The sequence below is a fragment of the Octopus bimaculoides genome, chromosome 11 (assembly GCF_046866305.1).
Source record: "Octopus bimaculoides isolate indiv1 chromosome 11, ASM4686630v1, whole genome shotgun sequence".
In the NCBI taxonomy this organism is placed as follows: domain Eukaryota; kingdom Metazoa; phylum Mollusca; class Cephalopoda; order Octopoda; family Octopodidae; genus Octopus; species Octopus bimaculoides.
Genome location: NC_142938.1, coordinates 77,861,753 through 77,879,252, shown reverse-complemented (window position 1 = coordinate 77,879,252; position 17,500 = coordinate 77,861,753). Strand labels below are relative to the sequence as shown.

Sequence of the window (17,500 nt, the reverse complement as noted above, 5' to 3'; positions counted from 1 at the left end):
GAAAAGGCGAGAAGGAAGTATATATATATATAAGGTGGAAGGAGGAAAACCGGAAAACGAAAAAGAAATCAGAAAGAAGCAAGTGTGTGTGTGTGTGTGTGTGTGTGTGTGTGTGTGTGTGTGTGTGTGTGTGTTTGTGTGTGTGTGTGTGTGTGTGTGTGTGTGTGTGTGTGTGTGTCGGTGTAGATAGATAGATAGATAGAGAGAGAGAGAGATTGATTGATTTATAACATTATCTTTACAATGACATAGAAAGGAAGAACCGCATATGGATCCTGATATCACGAAAAGGTTCTCATTCTGAGGTAAATTAATTTGCAGGTCAATCAACAGTTCACTGCATTTCCTGTCACGTGAGAGGCAAGCAAGGGTCTGTGCAATTTCGGCGGGGGATAAATACCACATCGTATTGTTTGCTATTGAACCCACATGTTTAATAGTTTACTCGGCGAAACGCATAACATTTTCGGGGAAACACACTCACGCATGCATCCAGAAAACACACACATACACAAATGCATGCACGTATTGAGATTTGCAGATCCACCATGTGCGCCATAGCTTTTGAGTTGCTACCAGTCTTCAGATGCCAGGCTTCACAAAATGAAAAAAGATCGCAATCAGTGGATCACAGCTACAAGGAATGTCAAGAAGTCGTGGATGTGTGGTAAGAAGCTTGCTTCCCAACCCCATGGCTCCAGGTTCAGTCCCATTGCATGGCACACCTGGGGCAAGTGTCTTCTACTCTAGCCTCGGACCAACCACAGCCTTGTGAATGGATTTGGTAGACAGAAACTGAAAGGAGCCCGTCGTATATATGTGTGTGTGTGTGCGCGTTTGTCTCCCACCACTCCTTGACCACCGGTGCTGCTTTGTTAACGTCCCTGTAACTTAGCGGCTCAGTGAAAGGGCCCACAGAATAAGTACTATGCGTTAAGAAAATCGTGGGGTCGATTCATTCGACTAACAAATTCTTCAAGGCGGTGCCCCAGCATGACCAAAGTCTTATGACTGAAACAAGTAACAGCAAAAAAAAAGAAGAAAAAAGTAGCATTTGGTGTACTTTTTAAAAAAACTGTTATACCGTATTATACAGGGTTGGCCAAAAGTCACCTGACAGTAAACCAAAACCATTTAATTCTAAGATTTATTTATGTTTTAACAACTGAATGAATTTAATAAAAGCATCTAAATATGAAACATCATGTAAATTGTTCACACTGAAGTATTTCTTGGGGGACAGATTTTTCCATTCTGGTCAATACAGAATTAAAGAAAGTGTTTATGGAATTTTGATTTATTGTCGGGTGACTTTTGGCCCAAACTGTATACAGATCTCTAATAGTTTTTTTTTTTCTGTTCTTGGACTGATTACAAGGTGTGTAGACAATGACCACACTAAAGCTTCAATGACTTATCAGGTCTTTCATTAAGCCACACCGTTATATTTACGAATGTACAACCAATAAAATTAACGGAACAATGTTCAATGAACATAGCAGTTAGATACTTCCTGTATATAATATACTGGATAATTCTGTGAAAGTAGTGCAAGGAATTTAAATCACCGTATATAATTAAAGTGCGTTACTCGACATTACAAGTTAAGGTGGGTGTCTTGTACCGAGTATGAAATAAGCATGTCACATAAGAAAAGTAAAAGTGAAAATGAAAGATAGATAGATAGATAGATAGATAGATAGATAGATAGATAGATAGATAGATAGATATGGAGAGAGAGAGCAACTCGCAGAAACATGTGGCATGGATTCCTCTAGATGGGCGTATTCCAAACTGTGGGTTCCGACCATTCAGTGTGTCGCGAGATAAATAAAATGGGTCGGGACAATAAAAGAGGGAAAGAAAAACAAACGCAGGTGGGTAAAAAGTACAGAATAGAAAGCAGCGTTTTTCAAAGTGTGGGTCGCGACAAGAATTTTGAAAAACACTGATCTAGATGGCCCTCTGGCTAGGTTGAATTTATCAGCTTTTTTATAATTGCTAACCATCTTTCCAGAAGGCGCGTGGCCTAGTGGTTAGGGTGTCGCACTCACGATCGCTAGATCGTGGGTTCGATTCCCGGGCCGGGCAGCATGTTGTGCTCTCTTGAGCAAAGCACTTCATTCTACGTTGCTCAGCGCCTTGTGGAGACCGGCATGCCAAAGAATAAACCCGGCGTTTCCTTTAAGTGTCGTAAAAAAAGGCGATTAAAAGAGGTTGAGATAGGACTTGCAATGCGACCCAGTCAATCCCTCACCAGCAAAATAGACCCATGGGTTGGAGGCTTTCCGCATGAGTGGTGTAAAGGTGTCATCCACTAGGAGTACTAGGGAGTCACCAACAAATGGTGGATTCAGCGACGCAGTGCATGATCCCATACTACTACTACTACTACTATTACTAGTAGTAGTAGTAGTAGTAGTAGTAGTAGTAGTAGTAGTAGTAGTAGTAGTAGAATTTTCGGTCAAGTGTTTGCTCACTTCTCTCACAATATGTCAGCCAGTGCCAATTGGCCGAGCCCTATACGCGGATGTGTTACTACTTTTTTATGACAAACTTTCTTTAAATGGTGATTCATTAGAATGTGACTCTAGATAAGGAAAATCAAAGAGCTAAGATTTAAATCTCAGCCAGGATCATGCCACAAAGTGATCAGCTTATCGCAAAGACTTCCGGCATCAACCATCCCACCGGTTATGGATGCCAAAGATTCATAGGGCAACGACATTGAAACCTGTCGATAGTTCTCAAAAATATTTTAGAACCATCATTACATCAGTTTGGTTACTGCCGCCAGGGGTGAGTATAAAAGAAATAATGTCGCTTGCTGAATAGGACAAATGAAGGCTACTTATGGAGAGATCGACAAACGAATGATTATCAATAAGAGAAAAAAAAAGAGCACATCCTTACATGTGGACAACTGACCTGGAACATAAACAAACAAGTGAAACAACTTATCAATGACTGATGCAGAGATGTGGTTCCTTAGACTCTCATTGAATGTGTTCTTATGAAGTGACAAACATTGGTTAACATACAATTTCGGGGTTTAAAACAATCATGTAAGTAAATTGCCCGGAAATGACGACAGTGACATCCCATAATTCCATAAGAATATAAAGGAAACCGGCGAAATGCCTTGATTTTATTGATATACCACGTCCATACAGTATCTTATAGTGATATCTTAAGTATTTCAGAAATAGCAACCTAGGTACCTGGTCCAACGTACTTATTATAGTCAGTATATATGTGATTGTTCGATGTCATATAAAATATATGCACGATTTTCATATCATACAAAATATATATGTATGTTCTATACATTGGTTACATGAAATTTTCGGATGTCATTATCGTCGCTTCCGGTTAATTTACTTTTCATTTTTTAAAAGGACTTAAACTGAAAGTTGACCCAAACATTGGAATGTCTAAAGAGTAAAGATCATTGAAAAGTATGTTAAATGACATCAGGAGACAACAAGCTAGATTCAGTTATTAATATACAAGGAAAATAGAAGGCTTTCCAATACAGGACAAACGGGGAAAACTGAAAGAAAGCAAAACGGGAAGACGATAAAGGGAGGTAATTGGATCATCGTAGCCGCTGGGCAACACAGAGTTGCGTAGACAGAATCATGTGATGGATTATGTGGGAGATGGAGGGGGCGGGGCGGAAGCAAGATCGTCTTACCAGCATTACAGGTCCTCCACGGCAAATCAAAGTACAGGGCCCCATGGTATTTGTTCATTGACAGTGAGCTACAACGTACATAGACTAGAACTAGGCCACTGTCCAGGATGCCCCAAACCATAAGACAACTCTGAAGAAGAGATCCATGATTGTTGAAGGCAGAAGACTGGATTTAGTAGACGGAAATTAAAAGAAGCACGTCGTATATACGCGCGCGCGCGTGTATAAAAGTGAAAGGGGTATAGTGTGATTGTGTGTGTATGCATACCTCAACGTTTGTTTCTGTTTTCCATGCGCATCTTAGTTTAATATCAGCTTTTCTATAATTAATATAGACGGTAATATGCAATGTTTAACCAAAAAGGAAAACTATAATTGTCGCTAAATATGACTTGAGTGTCAGAAACACCTACCTTGCTAAGAATAAGAACTAAAACGCTCTAAAGCTGTAGTCAAAGTACATAATGTGTGAGTGTGTGTGGGTGGGAGGGGCAGAGGCCATAGGTACCAATACTCATGATCTCTACTCGATGATTCGCCCATCGATAATTACCAGCGAAAATCTTCCTTTCATAAAACACTTTACCCCACTCAAAATATCAAAAGAAAAGGCGGAGTAGGATGTTATTGACACTATCATCATCATCATCATCATAATGGTTTCAAATTTTGGCACAAGACCAACAATTTCAAGACGGGAAAGGAGTAGCTGATTACACTGACCCTAGTACTTGGCTTACACTTTATTTTGTTGACCCTTAAAGGATGAATGGGAATATTAACCTCTGCAGGAACTGAACCAACAAGACGAAACCTGAAAAAGTACAGCTGGGCATTTCGTCCGACACTCTAACGATTCTTATTTCTTTATTGTCCACAAAGGGCTAAACATAGAGGAGACAAACAAGGACAGACAAAGAGATTAAGTCGATTACATTGACCCCAGTGTGTAACTGATACTTATTTTATCGACCCCGAAAGGATGAAAGGTAAAGTCGACCTAGGCGGAATTTGAACTCACACCATAAAGGCAGACGAAATAGCGCTAAGCATTTCGCCCGGCGTGCTAACGTTTCTTATTTCTTTATTGCCCACAAGGGGCTACACATAGAGGGGACAGACGGATCGAATTAGACAGACAGACAGACAGACAGACAGACAGACAGACAGATAGATAGATAGATAGATAGATAGATAGATAGATCGAATTGGATAGGCAGACAGATAGATAGATAGATAGATAGATAGATAGATAGATCGAATTGGATAGGCAGACAGACAGACAGGCAGATAGATAGATAGATAGATAGATAGATAGATAGATAGATAGATAGATAGATAGATAGGTTTCTTTATTAGCCACACAGGGCTCAACACAGAGGGGACAAAATACAAATGTAGAGTTTTCTTTTCGAGGGGGTCGAAAACAAAGCAGAAAAAAAAAACAAAAGTGGGGACAACGATGAAAAAAAAAACATCGCAAAACGTTTGGGGTATTTACAAAAAATACGAAATAATACAAAAAATTCCCAATAAATGGGGAGGTTATCCGTGGAAAGAAAAACCTACGAAAAGACCACGGTAACCTCGGTCTTTAGCGTCACACTTTGTTAAATAAAATTTCTTTTATTTAAGCAAGAAACGTGAGTAACTCTCTGTTTACAAAATTTTAAAACGTTTTATAGAATCATGGTCAAGGTGGCTTCGTCATTTATACGTGCCATTCTTGCTACATGTATCCATCTTTTTGCGAAACATTTGCTAGACAACACTTGCCTCTCTACTCTCACCTTCCTTTTCAAGTGATACTTGAAAAAGTTGATGAGAGATTGACCAGAGAGGAAAGTATTTGTCTCTAATCCTTTCAGACGCGTCCACCAGATGCATTCTTTGGCCATAGCCACAAGTACGATAAATACAGCTCTTCCTTCCCGTTTAAAGGAAGGAGGCGTGACGATATTGACGATAGACTCGGTTGATAAACCGACTCGTCCCACACGCGACAGCAGTCGTTCGACATAAGCCCACAGCTCCGAAATGGTTGGACACTGCACGAGTGCGTGCAGAACGGTTTCATCGCTCTGACCGCATCTCAGGCAGGTCGGCCCCGCATTTCGCGAGCCGTGTCTATAGAGCTTATCCCGAACGGGTAGCGCCTCTCGGTAACACTGCCAGGCCAGGGATCTCTGGAAGTTGTCCATAGGTCCCGGCCCGAAAGTCGTCCTGAACAGGCGGGTCAGGTATTCCTCGTCGACGCCCAGGTTCGCCCCGAGATTGTCGTCGTACCTGCCCTCCACTAATCCCCTATAGAATGACTTCGTTGTGATGCAGCCGCTCAAGGTCGACCCGGGACGGCAAAGTTGTTGGAGAGCAACGCGACACTCACGGTGCCATTCGCCATTCCTCGGCCTCTTTTTGATCCACGACTGCAGCTCGGTCATGGAGACGAGCTGCGGGAAAGCGCGTCGCACAAACGGCGACCACACCTGCTCACCGTCGTCTACGTAGAGCCGGAGATGTCGCAGTCTCAGGGCATGTCTGCGCATCATCAACCACGGCATGCCCAGCCCTCCTTTCAGCGGGTGTTGGTAACAAACGGATCGCCTCACCATCGAAACGCTTCCTTTCCACAAAAAGCGGAAGAGGATGCGCTCCATTTCGGTGATGGCGCGATCGGGACAAGGCACGACGGTCAGGCGGTATTCGATGACGGACGCGATGTACGCGTTCCCCACCTCCGCCCGACCTTTTAGGGACAGCTTCCTCTCGGACCATTGCCTACAGAGAGTGGCCACCCTACTCATTATCTCGTCCCAGTTCTTCTCCGTTTGCAGGTCCGGACCGAACCAGACTCCGAGCAACTTGACCGGACCGTCCGTCCAGCGTCCCACTACTGAGGCGCTGCCGGACGGTATGGGCTTGCTTCTCCAGGTGCCGAGCAGCAAACCCACCGACTTATCCCGGTTGATTTTCGCTCCCGTCACCGCTTCGTAGTCTTTCAGCGTCTCGCCGACAAGCTCAATGTGCTCGTGGCTAGACGGTATGACGGTGACGTCGTCCGCGTATGCCGACACGCTCGTCCCGCACCCCAGTTCTCGCGGGATGCCCCTCAGCGTCGCTAGCTTCCGCAGTAGTGGCTCGAGAGTCAATACGTACAGGAGCGGCGACAGGGGGCATCCCTGACGAACCGAACGTGCAATGTCGAAGGGTCCCGATAGACGTCCATTGACACGAACCGAACGGATGCTTGTGTACAAGGCAGCCATCCAGCCGCGGAAAACGGGACCGAAGCCGGCCGCTTCGAGGACGGCCTCCAAGTATCGATGGTCTACCCTATCGAAAGCTTTGGATTGATCCAAATTGATCAGGGCCCCACCCATGCCAGGTTCCTTAACTACCCTCTCTATGATGTAGCGCATCAGATGGAGGTTGTCATGGATGCTCCGGCCCGGCACGGCGCACGTCTGCTCCGTGCCGACCAGTTTCTCGATGACAAGCACCAACCGCTTGGCTAACACCTTGGCCAAAATTTTCATGTCTGCATTGAGCAGAGTGATGGGCCTAAAGTTATCTATGGCGTCCCCCTTGTTTGGATCTTTCTTCAGCAGCGTTACCGCTCCTCGGCTCACAAAACCGGGAATGCTCCCGTTCTGCTGCCAGTTGCAGTACACGACCGCCAAGACTTCTCCAAACAAGTCTGGCATACAGTTGTAAAGCTCGTAGGGCAGACCATCCAAACCCGGAGATTTGTCCGTCGAGCAACCCGCCATCGCGTCCCTCACCTCCTCCGCCGTGATGACCCCTTCGCAGCACTCCGCCTCTCTTGCCGAGAGTCGTGGCAAGCTGTGCAGGTAGGCACTAAAGTCCACCCTGCCTTCTCGCTCGCCACTCCTCCCGAACAGTCGGGCAAAATGCCGCTGAAACGCCTCGCACATCTTGCTCGGCTCGAGCAATTCGCGCCCCTGTTCGTCTACCAGAGACCGGATGGTGGCTCTGTTACCCCGCTGCGCCTCCGCCACCCGGGCCTCTCGTGCGGCTCCAACACCTTCATTCCCCAGAGCACGCATCCTTGCCCTGACAGCACACCCTTCGTGTTTAGCATTGAAGTGTTGGTCGAGGGCCAACCTCGCCGCTAAAACGTCGGATGCGATGCCACTTCGCAATGCCTCTTCTAACTTTATCACTAGCTCCCCCTCTGCTCTGTTCCTCTCTACAGCTAGTGCCCTGCTATACCTTATTGCTTCCGCCCTTATAGATAGATAGATAGATAGATAGATAGATAGATAGATAGATAGATAGATAGATAGATAGATAGATAGATAGATAGATAGACAGATCGAATTGAATAGGCAGATAGACAGGCAGATAGATAGACAGATCGAATTGAATACAGACAGACAGACAGACGGACGGACGGATGGATTCGTACAAAGTTTCACTTCAAAAACAATACAGGCCTCCGCGCGAGATGTTGCACGCAAGCGCGTGAGTAAACATTCCAACAAGCGATAACTCTTAGCTACACGCAGCCTGCTAACAAATGATAATAGTGTAACAGTCTCTCTCGCCCTCCTCCCTCTCTAAACACGGATATTATATAAAAGTCGGCAGACCTGACAAGGGAACCCCTTTGCGTGGTCGCCCAATTTGCTAGAAATAGCAGTCATACCACCGTCGCCATCAAAGCACAACCGTAAATTTGAATAACGAAACTGGAAACAAATTCAAAGTCAAAGCACATTGAACAACATAGTCCTAGATACACCTTTCCTGAAAACAATCGCCGGTTGTGAAACTGGTATATAGGTTTCGTTTGTCTAAGCATATATTTTACTATTACCTGTTTCAGCAATTTTACTGCGGCCATGCTGGAGCATTGTCTTGGAGAAGGTACTCGGACAAATGAACCCTACTTTTTTTTTGTATGTATTATTCAAATTTAGTCTGGTTCTTATTATATCGGCCGCCTTGCCAAACCGCTAGATTACGAGAACGTAAACAAACCAACAGTGGCTGTCAAGCTAAAAGAACAAACACACGCACCAATTATTATTTTTTTGTTTCAGCCATTTGATTGCGGTCATGCTGGAGCACCGCCTTTAGTCGAACAAATCGACCCCAGAACTTATTCTTTGTAAGCCTAAGTTACGGGGACATAAACACACCAGCATCGGTTGTCAAGTGATGGTGGGTGGACCAACATAGACACACACACAGAAACATATATACGACGGGCTTCTTTCAGTTTCCGTCTAACAAATCCAATCACAAGGCTTTGGTCAGCCCGAGGCTATATTAGAAGACACCTACCCAAGGTGCCACCATGTGGTTGGGAAGCAGGAAGTAACTTCCGTGCCACGCAGGTATGCTGGTGCCTATACAATTTTATTTTTTTACTCATCTCTGCGAATGGACTACGGCCATGCTGGTGCACCGCCTTAATTCAAGCAAATCGATTCATCTACTGGCATCGTTTTTATTACTTTCATTTCATTTTCTTTTTTTTTTTTTTTTAGGGGGCGATCAGGTACTCATTCTATCATTCTCTTGTGCCGAACTTTAGGTTACGGGGACGAAAACAAAGCAACACTGCTTTAAGGCGATGGGGTGAGAGTGGCCAACTCAAAGACATCCATGGGCTTTCGCATATCTTTCATTTCCCAGGAATTGGTCGGTTCGGGCCTATAGTAGAAGACATCTGCTCAAGGGTGCCGCGCAACGAGACCGAACTCAAGAACACGTGGTTTGCGAAGCGAACGACAGCCGACTTTTATACTTTCGTTTCCTTTAAGAGCCTTGGCTGTTCTTCGTATTTTCAAAATTTTGTTTTGTTCTTCACGATTTTATTGTCAGTATTTCCGAGTGCAACACAACCGGCGACACTTCGAAGTCACTGTCAGTCGTTATCGGGGAGAAAGAAGAAAATTAGTTAACTATGCTAACAATAATTATTATTATTATAGTTCGTCGACAAAGTGCGCGCGCACGTGTTGGTTGCAGCGTGCGAATGTTTGTATACATGCGTCTACTGCGCACTCTCTCTCTCTCTCTCTTTCTCACACACACACACACATATGTATGTGTGTGTGTGTGTGTGTGTGTGTGTGTGTGTGTGTGTGTGTATGTCACCATCGGAGCACCAGCTGTTGATAGAAAGCAAACAACTATTTCAATATTTAACAATTCCCAAGGACTACATACGACAGGCTTCCGTTGCATTGCTCTATGCAAATGCACGACTAACAGCAGCAGCAGTAGTAGTAGTAGTAACAATTTTAGTGCACCAGGAAATGTTCGCTAAATAATCGAACATCCTATTGATGAAGGATGTCGTTATAACAACAACAATACTAATAGTTCTAATTTTAGCACAGGGGCCAACAAATTTAAGAGGAGGGGTTTAGTCGATTATATCGGACCCCAGTTTGCAACTGGTACTTATTTTATCGTCCCACTCCAAAAGGATAAAAGGCAGAGTCGAGCTCGATCAGATTTGAACTCAGAACGTAAGAAGCCAGGTGCCCGGCGCTCTAACGCTTCTGCCAACTCGTCACCTTATTATTATAATAATAATAATAATAATAATAATAATAATAATAATCCTTTCTAATATAGGCACAAGACCTGAAATTTGGGGGGAGGGAACTAGTCGATGACATCAACGCCAGTATTCAACTTGTACTTATTTTATCGACCCTGAAAGGATGAAAAGTAAAGTCGACCTCGGCGGAATTTGAACTCAGAACGTAGCGACAGACGAAATACCACTAAGCATTATGCTTGGTGTGCTAACCATTCTGCCGTCTCGCCAGCTTTTACTCTAGGCACAAGGCCCGAAATTTTGAGGGAGGGAGCTAGTCGATCAAATCGACCCCACCGAAAGAAAATATTCTTTTCTACTCTAGGCACAAGATTCGAAATTTTGGGCGAGGGGGCCAGTTAATTGGATGGACCCTAGTACATAACTGGTACTTAATTTATCGACCCAGACAGGATGAAAAGCAAAGTCGACCTTGGCGGAATTTGAACTCAGAACGTAACCACAGACGAAATACCTATTTCTTTACTGCCCACAAGGGGCCACACACAGAGGGGACAAACAAGGACAGACAAACGGATTAAGTCGATTACATCGACCCCAGTGCGCAACTGGTCCTTAATTTATCGATCCCGAAAGGATGAAAGGCAAAGTCGACCTCGGCGGAATTTGAACTCAGAACACAGTGGCAGACGAAATACCGCTAAGCATTTCGCCCGGCGTGCTAACCATTCTGCCATCGCGCCGGCCTTTACAAGAATGATAACGATAATATTGCTTTCAAATCTTGGCACGAGGCCAGAAACTTTGGGGAAACTTGGTGTTTATTTTATCGAACTCGAAAGGGTTAAAGGCTAAGTCGACGTCGACAGCTTATGAATTCAGAATGAAAAGTGCCGGAAAAAGAAATATCGCTAAACCTTTTTGTCCGACGCTCGAACGATTCAGTCAAACAGTAATGGCACAAGGCCGGCAATTTCGAGAGGAACGTGTATGGTGGGGGTGACGAGAGGGTAGTCGATACCATCACTTTCCAATACGTGACTGACCGGCGCTTCATTTTTTTGATCCCAGGGTGATGAAAAAGCTAAGTTGACTTGGGCGGAATTTGAACTCAGAACGTAAGTCGGATGAGATAATACCGCTAAGCATTTCTGTCCTGCGCAATTACGATTCGTCCAGCAAGCTCACGGCGATGACGATGACGATGATGATGATGACGACGACGATGCGAAGAAGGAAGAAAGAAACAGAATAACATTAACAACAAAATCAAGCAGATGAAGGAAACGATAAGTTATGTCTGACTAGCAGACTTCCCCCCCCCCCCAACTCTCTCTCTCTCTCTCTCTCTCTCTCTCTCTCTCTCTCTGTCTTTGTCAACAGAAACAGCTGACGCGATTGCCAACACGAAGTGGAGGGAAACTTGTCCATTCTGACATGCCGCCAGCCTTCAATTCATTATTCATTCCTACTGAAGAGAGTCTGTCAAAACGTTTACCTATCGAAAACCGACAACAAACCCACTGCCCACCACCGTCCTTTAATTTCCTACCTGAAACTTTTAACAGTTTTAATGATTCCGGTCACAGCTGCGTTACATAAAACAACAGTTAAAGCTCGTTTAGAAAAGACTAAAATAACGCTAAAATAGGAACGTTGATACTATCACCACGCTTAATCGGCCAAAAGAGAATAACACACACACACACACACACACACACACACGCACAAATCCATCCCCCCTTTTAATTAACAATTATACGTCACGTGATCCGAAATCATCATAATCATTATTATTATTGTTGTTGTTGTTGTTGAAAGGTGGGTGAATGTTGGAAGAACGGCCAGTTTGAAGAGACCAGTAAAAGAGAAAAAAAAAGGGGAGGGCTGTTGCCCGGTTGTTCAGGCACCCGTGAGTTTTTGTGGGGTTTTCCACGAGGACCTGAAAGCGACCCCCAATGGGAATTTTTGTTTTTATTGTTATTTGTATTGTTTAACACGTCCTGTTTTTTTTGTCTTTTATGTTGTTACATGTCATTTAATGTTTTTGTATGTGAGCCCTTGTGGCTAATAAAAGAATTTATTATTATTATCATTATCATTATTATTATTATTGGAAAGTTCTCTGTAAACTGAAAAGTCGTTTGTTTATTATGACGAAGCGATGATTACGGAGTAGCGAGAAAGCCTGTATGTGGTCGCTCCATCTGCTAGAAAGTGCAACTAAGGGTTCCTCAAAGAATATCCTTACTATTAGCAGGGTGAGAAGCAAACTTCCAAAAAAAAAAAAAAAAGTAACAGGAGAAACTCAATATGGATCGTAGTCTCTGATATACAAAATGGATGGTTGGTCACGCTGGAATGTCTTTGATTACAGGCGCGGTCGATCAGAGCGCACCTGTGGCTAAATAACAGCAACAAGTAAAAGCATTTAACTTTTTTTTTTTCCTTCGTCAAAATGATAGAATGCCATTTGAGAAAGACTTGGCTGCTATTTCTAGCAGAAACCGAGCGACCGGGCACACGCTCTCTCGTTTTAAGTTGGGAAAACAAAAGAAAAACAAAAAGACAAGCACGAAAAAAACTTTAAAAAAAAAACGATATAGATAGGATTTTGACCATAGATTTCCTGCATCGAGACTGGCCCAGGGCTAAAACAACAAGAGCCAACACTTAGAACCAATTTCGCAAAAATTTTAGCAAGATAATAAAGATAGTAGTTTAAGATAAACAAGGGAAAATATCAAAGGTGAAACGAAAGAGAAAGAGAAGGCGCAGGGGTGGGGGTGGAGGTAGGGAATTACAGGTGTATATGTTTATTACATACGCTTAAAAGCAGTGTTTGTGGTTACTTTTGTTATAAAATCTATTTTGTTTTTCCATGGATAACAAAACACGTGTTTTTTTTAAACCTTCTTTATTATATGCGTGTGTGATTCGGTGCACATTCCACGGCGCTTCGGTTTACGTGAATAAAGTGCGTGCCTTCGTGACTCGGCGCGTGTGTGTGTCTGTCTGTCTCTCTGTCTGCCTCTCTCTCTCTCTCTCTCTCACTCTCTCTCTCTCTCTCACGTTTCCTGTTGCGTTGTTTAATACATTTTCCAGCAGTCGTTTTAACATCTGTTGGTTTTCCTCAGCATGGAGACGATCCTCCTTCGAACACACGCATCTTTCTCTTTTTCTCTCCGTTTATCCCTCACTCACACACACACACACACACATATACATGTGCATATATGTATGGATACCTGTCTATCTATCTATCTATATATATGTGTGTGTGTGTGTGTGTGTGTGTGTGTGTGTGGTTAAATGCTCGAAATACGAAAGTAGAAAAAACAGTCAACAACTGATGAAGGGTCGTTCTTTATGTTGTTGTCTTGTTTCCTATTTGTTTCATCTGTTCGAAAAAATAGTTCATATTTATAAAAAATTAATTCCATTTTTCCTTTTCGTTTTTAATCTTTATTTTGCTTTTTGCTTCTATTTTTATGTTCACGTTTAATACTTTTGTTTTAATATTCATGGCTTACATGCAAACAAATAAAGTGCAAACGCATATATATGCACACACACACACACACACACACACACACACATATATATATATATATATATTACATATATATATATATATATATACATACACACACACATGCACACAAACAAATTTATAAACACATAGGCGTAGGAGTGGCTGTGTGGTAAGTAGCTTGCTTACCAACTACATGGTTCCGGGTTCAGTTCCACTGCGTAGCACCTTGGACATGTCTTCTACTATAACCTCGGGCCGACCAAAGCCTTGTGAGTGGATTTGGTAGTCGGAAACTGAAAGAAGTCTGTCGTAATATACATATGTGTGTGTGTGTGTGTGTGTGTGTGTGTATGTGTGTGTGTGTGTTTGTGTCTGAGTCCCTCCGCCATCGTTTGACAACCAGTGTTGGTGTATTTACATCCCCGTAACCTAGCGGTTCGGCATAAGAAACCGATAGAATAAGTACAAGGGTGACAATGAATAAGTCCTGGAGGTCGATTTGTTCGACTAAAGGCGGTGCTCCAGCATGGCCGCAGTCAAATGGCTGAAACAAATCAAAGAATAAAAGAATACATACATACACACACACACACACACATACATATATATATATATATATATATATATATGTATATATATATATATATACATATACACGCACGTACACACACACATATGTATTTAGTAGACGTAAGAGAGTGACTCAAGGTCCGAGAGTTTCGTGCGCCGGCACGGACTCACCAGTCAATTCCGATGCCAATACTCTTCTTCAGTTATTTGTAACTTTAAAAAAAAAAAAACCTTCGGAATCTGTGAGCGACCGGCTTCAGTACCACAATGGCCAAAGACAGCATACACATACACATACACATATGCATGCATACATACAGACGAGCAGGAATACCTGAATACACACAAACGTGCGCCCATGCACGGAAACATATATATACATATACACACGCATACTTGCGCAGAAACAGACGTATGCACATACATAAACACGGATACACACGTACCTGTATACACACGTACACCTACATAAATACAAACCTTCATACACACAAATATATACACACACAGATGCAGCATGTGTGTGCGTCTGTGTGTGCGTCTGTGTGTGTGTGTGTAGGTGGAGGTGGATATTGTTTTTGTTTGATGTAAACTAAGAATTGCTTTGGAGAAAGAGCAAGGTGCGTGGAAGGAACTTAAACAGAGCAAAGTTAGAAAAGAATTGGGTAAATATTTTAATGATTAAAATAGCAAATAAAAGCCGCCAATTTGATCGGATTGAAATTCAATTTGTAAAAGTGTTTGCTTGGGGAAAGAAAAAAAAATATGTGAATGGATCTTAGCTGCATATTTGGAAATTAAATTAATAAACAACACACGTGTATGCACAACACACATATACATACATACATACATATGCACACACACGCACATTCCTACATACATATAACCATACAAACACACGTGCATGTATGCATACATACACACAGACGATTTGACGGACATATGCGCAGACGGACGGATGGCTGTAGACAGAGATGTCAAAGTTGCCACTTTCCTCGATGACTTCGAACTCACTATCAAATTTTTCTGATAAAACTTTAATAATTACGTAAAAATGTTCACCAATCCTTCCTTTTAACATGAGTCTTTCTCTACGTGACGCACACACCTGTATTATCTATCTACATATATGTGTGTGTGTGTGTGTGTGTGTGTGTGTGTGTGTGTGTGTGTGTGTGTGTGTGTGTGTGTGTGTGTGTGTGTGTGTGTGTGTCGCTTTTGGATTTATGTGAGTTCGTGTGTTGAAGCATATTCTGTTGTATCTGGAGAGTCAATCTCTTTTGGTACCTTATAATTTAACACACTCACCGGTACAATTTCCACTTATTACTTCTTTTTATAATAATAATAATTATTATTATTATTTTGAAAAGGTTGCAATTAGCAACGAAAAGTAATAATAAAAAAGTGGAAATTTTACCGGTGAGTGCGTTAAATTATAAGGAACCAAAAGAGAATGACTCACCAAAGAGACAACAGTATGTATGTATGTATGTACGTATGTATGTTTATATAAGTTATATAAAGTTTATACATATAAGTGTGTGCTTTTTTTAGTTATTAAAAGAAGCATCATTTTTTATAAGAATATTCCAAAATATATTCAAACAGGTAATTCAAGAATTACGAAGCAGGTTGAATGATCGGAAACGGACAACTCAATAATGAACCGTTCGATTTTATAATGTATAAAGAAGAAAAAACAAAATCTCTATAGTTTCACAACGGATCACTTCTCAAGGAATCAACAGAAATGTACGCGTGTTAGCGCACACGCACACACAGAGATATTGCATACAGCGTCATGTGTGTGTGTGTGTGTGTGTGCGTATGCAAGGTTTAGGTATATTTCATTGATTAGGCATGTAGTGGGAAATTACTATTTAAAATCCACATGTTTAGTGAAGTCGGTCGAAGTCTTGTCATTTCCTTGGCTTTCGCATTTTTATATGGTTATACCTTGGGGAATCCACACCAAAAAGGAATTCGAGATTATCATTATTACTACTATTATTATTATTATTATTATTATTATTATTATTATAATCCTCAACTTTTTTCAACAGGTGTGTGCGCGCGGTATGAATAGTCTGCTTAAACTTATGCAAGTGTACGCCGGTGCATATATGCGAGTACACCTGTCTAGCTTCTCTCTCTCTCTCTCTCTCTCTCTCTATCTATCTATCTATCTATCTATCAGTCTATCTATCCATCTATCTATCTATCTAGCTGCCTGTCTGTCTATCTATTTGTCTGTCAGTCTGTCTATCGATCTAGCTGTCTGTCTGTCAGTCTATCTATCGATCTAGCTGTCTGTCTGTCAGTCTATCTATCGATCTAGATGTCTGTCTGTCTATCTGTCTATCTATCTATCTGTCTGTCTGTCTGTTTCTGTCTATCTATCTATCAATAATATATATACATACATTATATATATATATATATATAGTTTAAACCGCTGTGTTATTGATGCTGGTGCCAGGTGAAATGGTTTGGGAAAAACCTACACAAGTTAGTTTTTACTTTTGATCTCTCTCTCTCTCTCTCTCTCTCTCTCTCTCTCTCTCTCTCTCTCTCTCTTCCTTATTTTCTCTCCCGTCCCCGTTCACCGCCTCGCTTCGAAGAAGAAGAAGAAGAATTGCATTTAAACTGCATTTTTATGTAGTGGGAGTATTTCCTCATGAAAGCGATTCGGGGTGGGAAGGAATCGTTTCATAAAATCACTCCAGCTCTGTTGATGCATTATAGTTATTGTAGTTGTTGTTATTGCTGTCATCGTCATCGTCATCATCATCACCATTGTTATCATCTCGATGAAATAAGCATCAGTGGGAGCAATGAGGTCGATGCAATCGACAGCCTCCCTCCCACAAAATTTCAGTCCTTGCGTCGATAATAAAAAGAACCACCACCACCACCATCATCATCATCATCATCTCCATAAAATAAGTACCAGTTATGTATTGGGGTCGATGTCATCGACTTGTCTCTTTCCCTGAAAATTACTTATCATCTTCGTTGTCATCATAATCATCTTCATTGTTATTATTCCTATTGGGTTTTTTTTTTTTCACTTTCACTATTTCTCTTTTTCTTTTTCTTTCTTTTTCTTTCTTTTTTTTTTTTTTTTTTTTTGAAATAGAAAATAATCCCC

General features: G+C 42.1%; 1 protein-coding gene across 1 annotated transcript in view; it reads right to left on the bottom strand.

The window, feature by feature from the left end:
- The window catches only part of LOC106883236 (protein MON2 homolog), a 704,123-nt gene that overhangs the window by 297,473 nt on the left and 389,150 nt on the right, over positions 1-17,500 (bottom strand). The gene's annotated exons all lie outside the window — the stretch shown is intronic.